Genomic DNA, 8,704 nt, shown 5'->3' on the forward strand with positions numbered 1-8,704 from the left:
GGCTGCGGGAGATACACGTTCCCCGAGAGCCGCGTCGCTGCGCCGCGAGCCGTGCCTTTTTTTTTTTAATTATTATTTTTTCAAACACGGCAGGGATTGGTGTCAGCAGCGCCTCCCCCCCCCCCCCCCCCGGCGCGGAGGGGCTCTCGCCCCTTCTCCCGCCCCCTCGGCGCGGCGCTGCGGCCCCGCCGGCCCGTCCCCGTCTGCCCCGGCCCGGGGGGCAGCGCCTTCCCCGCCGCGCCCTCGGTGCGACCGTGCCCGCCCCCCCTGCCCCTCGCTTACCTCTCCGGCCTCTCCGCCGAGGGGACTTGCCCTCCCGCCCGCCCGCCCTGCCCGCCCCCACCCCGCCGCCGGGGTGTCGCCCGCCGCCGCGGACCCGGCTCTCGCCTCGCGCGCGCTCCGCCGGCGCTGGCAGCGCCGCCGGGTTCACCCGAGGACAGCGGCGGCTCCGCGCCGCGCCTCGCCTCGGCTCGCCTCGCCTCGGCTCGTCTGGCTGCCAGCGCCGCGGCCAGGCTGATGCTGCTGCCGCGGCCGGCGGTGACTCACGGCGGCCCGCGGCAGCCGCTGATTAGCGGATCGGCGAGCGGGCCCGGCGCCGCACCTCGCCGCCCTCCCGGGCCGGGCCAGGCCGCCCCAGTCACACGTGCCCCTTCCTTCCCCCCCAGCGTCTGCGAGGCGGCGCGGGGCGAGCGAGCGCCCGGGCCCCGGCGCAGGTGTGTCCCCAAGCACCGCCACGGCGCCCCGGCCCCTCGCCGCGGAGAGCGCCGCCAGCCCGCGGCCGGGCCCCGAGCCGGCCGGCAGCGCTGCGCTCCCGGCGCCGCCGCCTCCCACGTAAGTGCCTGCCGCGGGTGGCCATCTTGTGAGGGGCCCGGCGCCGGGGCGGGCGGCCGGCCGCCCTTCGTGTCCCGCGCCGGGGGGCGGCGGGGCCCAGGCCGCGCGCTGCGCTGCGCTGCGCTGCGGCGGGGCCGGGCGGAGGCGCCGCGCGCGAAGGCGGTTGGCGCCTCTGGGCGTCAGCTCGAGGCTGAGTGGAGACCGCCGCCCGGTTCTGGGCCGCCTGCTGCGGCGGCGGTTGTGCTCCCGGGGCGGCGGGGGGGACAGCGCGCAGCCGGAGCCCCAGCCGCCCCCTGGCCGTCGTTCCGCGGCCGAAGACGCAGGGCCCGGCCCGCCCTGCGCTGAGCCCCGCGGCGGCGCCTCTGCGGCCCAGCTGGGCGCAGGGAGCTGCTCCTCGCTCACCAGGGCAGACAAAACCCAGTCCAAAACCAGTTAAAAAAGACAGGCGGGGGGAAGGGGTACTGGAGAGGGGCCTGGGGGTCAGAGCGCCGGGGAGAGGGTGAGCACCGGTGTGTGAAGCGCTTCTGGTGGTCTGTGTCTTTCAGCAAGCCAGGTGCCGAGTTTGAGCCACGCGTGGTTTCCATGGAGTCGTGGTGGCGCGTCCCAGCCAGAACGTGCTGCCGAAGTCTTCGCTTGGCCGGTTTCCTGCTTCTGCTCGCGGAGAGCCAGGTAGCGCCAGTGCGATTGCTTTTGGGATCCTTCACACTATGTAGTTCAACACCTGCAGTGCTCTGCGCGTGACATTTCTGTTGTATTTCTGAAGTGAAGACTTGGCAAATTACGTCTTCGGGTCCACTCTGCATCAGTTGCATGCACAATTCTAAATGCGGTGGCTCCTGAAAATGAAGTGATTATTAAAAGGATGTTTATTAAGAATCTCAGGCCGTTAAGGTGTTGGGAATGAGTGCTGTGCTCTCTGGATACACATTCAAGTTCTGAATGTAGAAAGAATGCAAGATTGTGCCTGTCCTTAAAAAAACAAACAAACAAAAACCAACCCAAAGCTATTCGTCAGAAATGTACTAAAATGATAAACCTTGGACTCAGGGACAGGGATCATCTCGTCAGAGCTCCAATGCTAAGCTGGTTTTTATGTCCAAATTTCAGTCCTTCGAGAAAAAAGAGTAGGAGGAGGAAGAGGCTATTATAATAGAAATGCTGACATTGCTAACCATGGCGGTGTGAATTCACTACTATAATAAGACCTCAGCTAGCAGCCTAATTCCAAAGAGGTGATGTTATCCAGTAATAATGTAAACAGTTTGTTGGCTGTAACATAGGAAACTGGGAATTGGTCTATTTTATTGCTATTTTTGGCAAAAAAGAAAAAAATCTATAAGATGCCAGGATCAGTGCAGGAGAGCTACCTTTGCTATTTAAAATAATAAAAGAGTTCTTCTCGTACATTTTTCACTTCAATGCAGTTTTACAAAAGCATATTTAAAAAGGGACAGCTAGTGAGAATGTAAGCTTTCAAGTGAGGGATTGCAGGATGGAAAGGCCCAAGGGTGGAACATTGTTAAAAGTTTTCAGAGAGGTCCCAAAAGCACAATGTTCACTTTACAAAATAGAAGTTTTCTCCTGGGTAATTGCTGAATGAGTTTGCATTGATTTGCAGCTGCAAATTTAAAGGAAAAAAAAGGAAAGAAAAGAAATGGAAAAGACAAATGCCCTGTTAGTAATTTAGAATTATGCTGCAACCATTAAGAAAATTGCATCAGATATATGAACAATTGGACATGATCACCTAAGTTTTTGAGTTTAAATATTCAGTATTTTCCAGCCATTGCATATTTCTTTTGATAATTACTTTCAAGGAATATACATTCTGATAATTTTCCAGACAGCTCATTCTCAAATTGTAAATATAGCTTAAGTGAGATTGACTTTTAAGGCATATATATTAGTGAAACCTTATCAGTGAAGTCTTCCACAGAAAGTTAGTCAGTTATGTTGGTGGGGTCAGAAGTTCATCCAATGAGAATATAATATTGTTGCAGAAAATTACGAAGGTACAGACAGACCCTGTTATCCATCTAGGTCAGGTACGGTTTTCCCTTTGATCTTGATGGCATTCCTGACATTTAGCCTGATCTAAAATTCACCGAGGTCCATGGGGATCTTTGGACCACGGCCATGGATGCTTTTCAGAATCAAGTCTTAAGTTTCTTGACATTACTAGGAAGCTCAACGGTATCAAGACCAAGATAATAACTAAAACATGTGAAGATGGTTAAAACAAAGTAAGTAATGAATGTGGCCAGATCATAACTGTCAGTTTAACAGAGCACTTCGAAAATAACAGAACCCTACAAGAATACTTGGGTGTGTCTGAATCAACCAGTTTTGGAAATCCTATGATACGCAGCTGCATAAAATACACAAATTCTTGAAAAATAGTCAACAAAACCTGAAAGGACCCTAAGGCTTTTTATTCAGATTTGTTGAAATTTCTTGAAAATCATGCTTCCTGAGTTATATGCAAGCTCTGTTCTGCTTATAAATAAATCACATGTTGTCCAGTAACTCTTGAAAAGTAGGCTAAAACTACTACAGTGACTACCTTGTTCATCTGATCTGCTTAAGGCAACATTAACCCTCTTTTTAGTTTTGCCATTTAACAAAGTGTTATTATAAATATTACCACTATTTGTGAATGCATGTCCTAACTAACAAAACTAAGCTAGAGCCCGAACAAAGCTGGAAAGAAATTCTAGTAAGCTTAAAAATGATGAAGAAAGCAAAATATCTGAACATCCCCCCCCCCCCCCAAAGAAAATACTGAATATCCAGCAAAATCATTTATCTCTAAGAAAATGCCTGAATAGAACATGGTATGTATATCTGCTTTGGAAATCAGGAAATTCAGAGTTCAATGTATAGGTAAATGGAACTCATACTTTTGTCTTTCTAATAATATGTTGACTTATAGCTTCCACACAGCCATCCTCTTCTTTTTCTACTTTCTTTCTCATTCAATTTTTCTTCTTTGCTTTTGGGACAGAAAATCCCTCATGCAGGGTCAGGTCATGCCGAATGTCTCACACAGGGTAGTATCTTATTCCATGCGTGACTACTCATGTTGCAAAAGTGGAGTGAGCAATGGGTGCTGGAATTTAACTCAATATCATATTTTGAGTCTGGGGTTTCTGCAATGGGTTCAGGAACTTCATACACTACCACTGGTAATTTTTCTATATTTCCATCTCCACTCCCCGCTCTTTTCCCCCCTTCAAGAGATTTACTGTGATCCTAGAGGACTTTACAACTTTGAAAAATGATAGAGAATGATATCAGAATGCTCCAAGCATTGTATAAACACATAGGGTGTATTTGCGATGCAAAGAGGGAAAGACCAGGGTTTCTCAGGGCATGATCCCCTATGGTTCTAGGACTCAATGTCTGCATTGCATCTTTACCAGCAGCAAGCTTTGCACCAGCTGCAGGTCTTAGGTGTGCATCGTACGTGTGTAGAGGAGAACCAGTGCTGGACTATTCACATTGCAAATGGGGTGCCTTAGGTTGTGTCCCAGGTGCAACATCACTCTTGGGTCCACCAGGACAAAAACTGCTTTCCATGTACCAGCGACGCTCTCAAGTGCGTGGCACAGGACTCCCAGTCCAGGGCAAAGGTGCAGGGCAAATTTGCACCTAAAAGGAACCTCTTCAGTGCACTGAATTACTGATGTAGCACTCACAGTGAGAAGTAGTCCCAGTCCAGATATAACTGTTGGAAGTACAAACAGGTCAGACAAAGAGGGTTGTGGAAAGAGGCGCAGATTAAAAAGATTTGTCCCAAATCACAAGCAACTCATTATCTGATCCAGAAACAGAACGGGGAGAGTGTCTATAGCTGTACTTAGCTCAAGTTTCAGACTGTGTTTTCACTGTCACTTACTGGCTGTCCATGCAGTTAATGTCAGACTTTAGGCTGTGGGTTTTCTTACTGAGGATTCTGCAGCCTTCCAGAGTTCCTGGGGCCAGGGGAGAGCCGGAGTACAAGGGTGGGTTTGTCCATGAGTGCAAAGAGATTGAGACAGATGGTGCTGTAAATTGGTGCCTTCTGGGTAAGGTTGGGGCCTGCCATATGAGCAATTCTCTGCTTTGTTCCAGTTCAAAGTCAAGCCAGTTAGGTTAAACTGGGGAAAACTGTTAACACATCTGGTGTTTGGCCTCAGAAGAGGAGGAGGAGTGACAATGAGAAAGGTGAGTGTCCTAATCTGTACGCAGGAATGGCAAGTCTGTTGGGTCAAGCCCAGAGTTCAGACCCGGACAGCACATGCAGTGTAGATGTGCTGTCTGTGTCCAGTCTTGTATCTTGTTAATCAGATCACAGTCAGTTGTGAAAAAGGGTCTGATGCTTTCCAGGATAAGTTGGCCATGTAGCTTGTGTTTCTAACTAGTCAGTGAAGCTCCAGTGATAGTCTTCTAGGAATTCTCTTTGTATTAAAATTGCCTTATTCCTATGTGCCTAAGTCTATATTTGGATATGAATTGTCAGACCTTGGGAATATATGTAGAGTTAAGTTAAATTTTGATGCGGGAGCAATTGCATTTTTTTTCCTCTATTCACTTTCCTAATCTGTAAACAAGCTTTTGTGCAAGACTCCTGGCACTAAAAGTCTGTTTGAAATTGAGTTGTGGGAGTGCAAGAGTTCATAACCCTTCTCTTGTGGTAGCTCAGCCAGTGGAGTCTGAATACTGGGAGAGCTTGACTTGGGGAAGGGTGGTGAGGTCTTCCATAGCTGCTTGGGCAGAGCCCTAGGAGAATGCAGCACTGAGGCCAGCCTCTGCCTCTATCAGGAGAAATTTGCTGGGATTTAGCATGACAAAGGACACAACACTGTGAACAACATCCTCCTCTTACCATTGCCAGCAAGAATTAATGGAACACCTTGTTATCCAAACAGTTTTTGAGGCTGAGTTGCAGACTCTTTGACCTGAAAAAGGATTTAGCAGCATGTAGTAGTGCCGTGCAGCTCACTAGGTTCCACTTTTCACAGCAATGAAAGATAGTTTTCTATTACAACCCTACATTTGATTGTTTATTTGATATGCATGGATCATTGCTGCTGGCTTAATATGGTGACAATTATTTAAAGAATGGTCTGATAAATACTTTAATTCATGCTTGGATTCTAAAATGTATCCAGTCACTCACTTTATGTTAAGATTTCGCTAATATGCTTTTCCTAAATAAAAACACCTCTTGCAGAGTTTGTTACATATGTGAGGACTACGTGGTATAAACAGTTATAAATATACTGGTAAAAGCCATTCCAGAGAATTATAAATTACCAAAATACGCAACTCCAGTGGGTTGATGAATAATATATTTATTAACTTATTAACCACTTACAAAAATGTGTTTGTCTTGTACTTAGACTTAATTTTGTATTCAGGGTAAATTTTATATAAACCCTGACTTTGTTTTCTTTGGGTCAGAAGTATTTGTTTCTGAGTTGGAGCTCGGGTCTCTTTTGCAAAAACAAGGAAAATCAAAGAGGAATGATTATCAGCCTGAACTCATCTAGAGTACTTTAAAAATAGCCAGCCCACCTACAGCACTGAGAGATTATATAGTGCAGTGTACAGAAGCACAGTGTGGAGTAGCTAAGGAACGATACAATATGTAAGCATTTCAAAATGCACTTGATGCACTGACTCTCTAACCAGTAGCAGATTTGCTCCTGCTAGGCCTTCTGCCTCTCAAATCCCCATCTCCTTACTGCTTGGCACCCAGAACGTTTAATTCTGCTGTTGGCTAGAAATGGCCCTGCACAAATTTTTGTCTCCAAAGCATGGGCTTATCGTGTAGAGAGCTGTAGCAGAAGGTGGCCTGAAAGGGCTCAGCTGCTGATGTAGGCGGTGACACACTCAGATGGCTGGAGTGAACTTGAGTAAAATTCTAGCAGATAGGTCTGCAGAGGGAGGTGGGCATACAACTGCCCTGTGTGGGCCCTGCTAAGCTCCAAAATTTCCTGCCCAGTGGTCACCTAACTTTGTAAGTGTCCAGGCTCTGTTCTAAACTGTTGTATTGTTTGGGCCTCTACCCATATGTGAAGACTGTTTCTTGATGGATCCTGTGATTATCATGGTGACATGTAAACACAAGATGTATATATACACTAATTAGATTAAATAGATCTCATTTAGAGAGAACGTTTTTATCTTTTTCCTGCTCTTCTGTCAGTCAAGTTTGCTTTCTCTCTCTTGTTATAAACCCCTGCTTGTCTGCTCTTCTGGTTTGCTTTTATTGGTGTTTTACCTTTAATTGGTACATATGATTGGCCAGCTTACCTCATTTCCCAATAAACAGTCTACCGGTGAAAGTGCTTTTGGCATGCACATAGCATACATTGCAAAAGACGCCCTAGAATGTGCATTACCGCACTACAGCTTAGGTCATGTGGTCACATAGCTATATCTGAGGGGAATTTTACACCAAAATAAACTTTGAAGTTGACTAAAACAAGGGGATTTTCCCATGATAGACCAAACAGAAGGTACTGTGCAGGGAAATGAGGAAATCCAATCTCATGGTTTTCAGCATCACCAATTTTGAAAGAGTTAACTACCTGCCAGTAACTGCATCTTATTAATGTAATGTTGGCATTTCCTTGCCATATTCCTATTATGGTATTTTGTGAAACAGCTTTTGTTTGTTCACACTTGTCTCTCTCAAAATTTGTGTATCACCGGTAAATGTTATTTTTTCTGCAACAGCTTGCACTTTCTTCTCTGTGCAGACAGAAGTCAAGTCATTCTATTGCTTTAGATTATCATTTTAAGCTTAATTAAAAAAGTAGACTTTTACTGATCCTGACAACAAAGATTGTAACCAGTTTACCTGCTGAGATCGGTTAATTTATCTGTCTGCAGAAGTTTGTCATTACGGGAATGGAGGGGGATGCTTGGACCTACAATATGATATTACACCCTTGCATTCAACATTTTTGTGGAGGCAGGAGAAAGCAACTGATAACATGAGTCCAAATCAGCTTGTGCAGTGGCCTTCATCACTTTCCAAGGTGAAGGAAATTCTCTACTTATTTACAATGTTTCAGAGACATTTTGTGTCCTTTGGTAGTGAAGATGTTCACAGGGTGGGGGTTGTTTAGATTGTATATTTTAAATTATTTTAAATATTTTGTTTAGGCTGAGACCTGGAGTTCCCTAAATATTCAGTGGGATTTAAAAAGACCTCAGTGTGTGTGGGGAGTGAGGAACCTGATGTAACTCTTTTGGGTCCTGATCTGGCAGACATATGCATATGAATAAACATGTGCCACTGACTATGGGGGGAATTCAAATTAAGCTCTTCCAGAGTTTTTTTTTCAGAGTTGGGATTTTAACCAGTTTTTATGTTAGGCTCAGTGCAGGAAAGAATGTGTGCTCATGCAGTGACCTCCCTCAAGTCAATGCAATGAATTGGATAGATTTGGTTTAATATTATACTTGAAGTATAGTCAGGATTTTTATAGTAATAATCAGAATATAATATAAGAAAAACTGCAAATTTCAAGAGAAAAGTTAATAATTAAACCTGTGGTGGTACAGGCCAGTAGCCACTGTGCTTTTTTTTTTCTGCCAGCATTTGTTTCCTACTAACCAAACCATATTTAGGAGTGACCTGATGTACTTTTCCCAGCATGCCTTTTAGAGAGTGGCAAAGAGAAAGCCTTGCAGGGTGGTTATGCAATTATTGCTGTGTATTTTCTTGCTTGTAAGGTATCCTTAATTCCTACTCTGATTATTTTTTTTTGGTTGTGTTTTTGTATAAATCCTTGAAGAGATGTCATTCTCTCACTGAATGTGTTTTTCCTCCTAAACACAAGCTGTAAATACACACATAATATTATGTGATCCTTTG

The 8,704-nt window shown here is 45.9% G+C and overlaps 1 long non-coding RNA gene across 3 annotated transcripts in view; it reads right to left on the minus strand.

Moving 5' to 3' along the window:
- The window catches only part of LOC112989957 (uncharacterized), a 57,620-nt gene extending 57,254 nt beyond the window's left edge, over window positions 1-366 (minus strand). For all 3 annotated transcript variants that reach the window (XR_010389318.1, XR_010389317.1, XR_010389319.1), the window contains exon 1: window positions 283-366. This is a non-coding gene — a long non-coding RNA (uncharacterized LOC112989957). The remainder of the gene's footprint in view (window positions 1-282) is intronic.
- Window positions 367-8,704: the final 8,338 nt, after the last annotated feature.

Source organism: Dromaius novaehollandiae, chromosome 5 (assembly GCF_036370855.1).
Source record: "Dromaius novaehollandiae isolate bDroNov1 chromosome 5, bDroNov1.hap1, whole genome shotgun sequence".
Classification (NCBI taxonomy): domain Eukaryota; kingdom Metazoa; phylum Chordata; class Aves; order Casuariiformes; family Dromaiidae; genus Dromaius; species Dromaius novaehollandiae.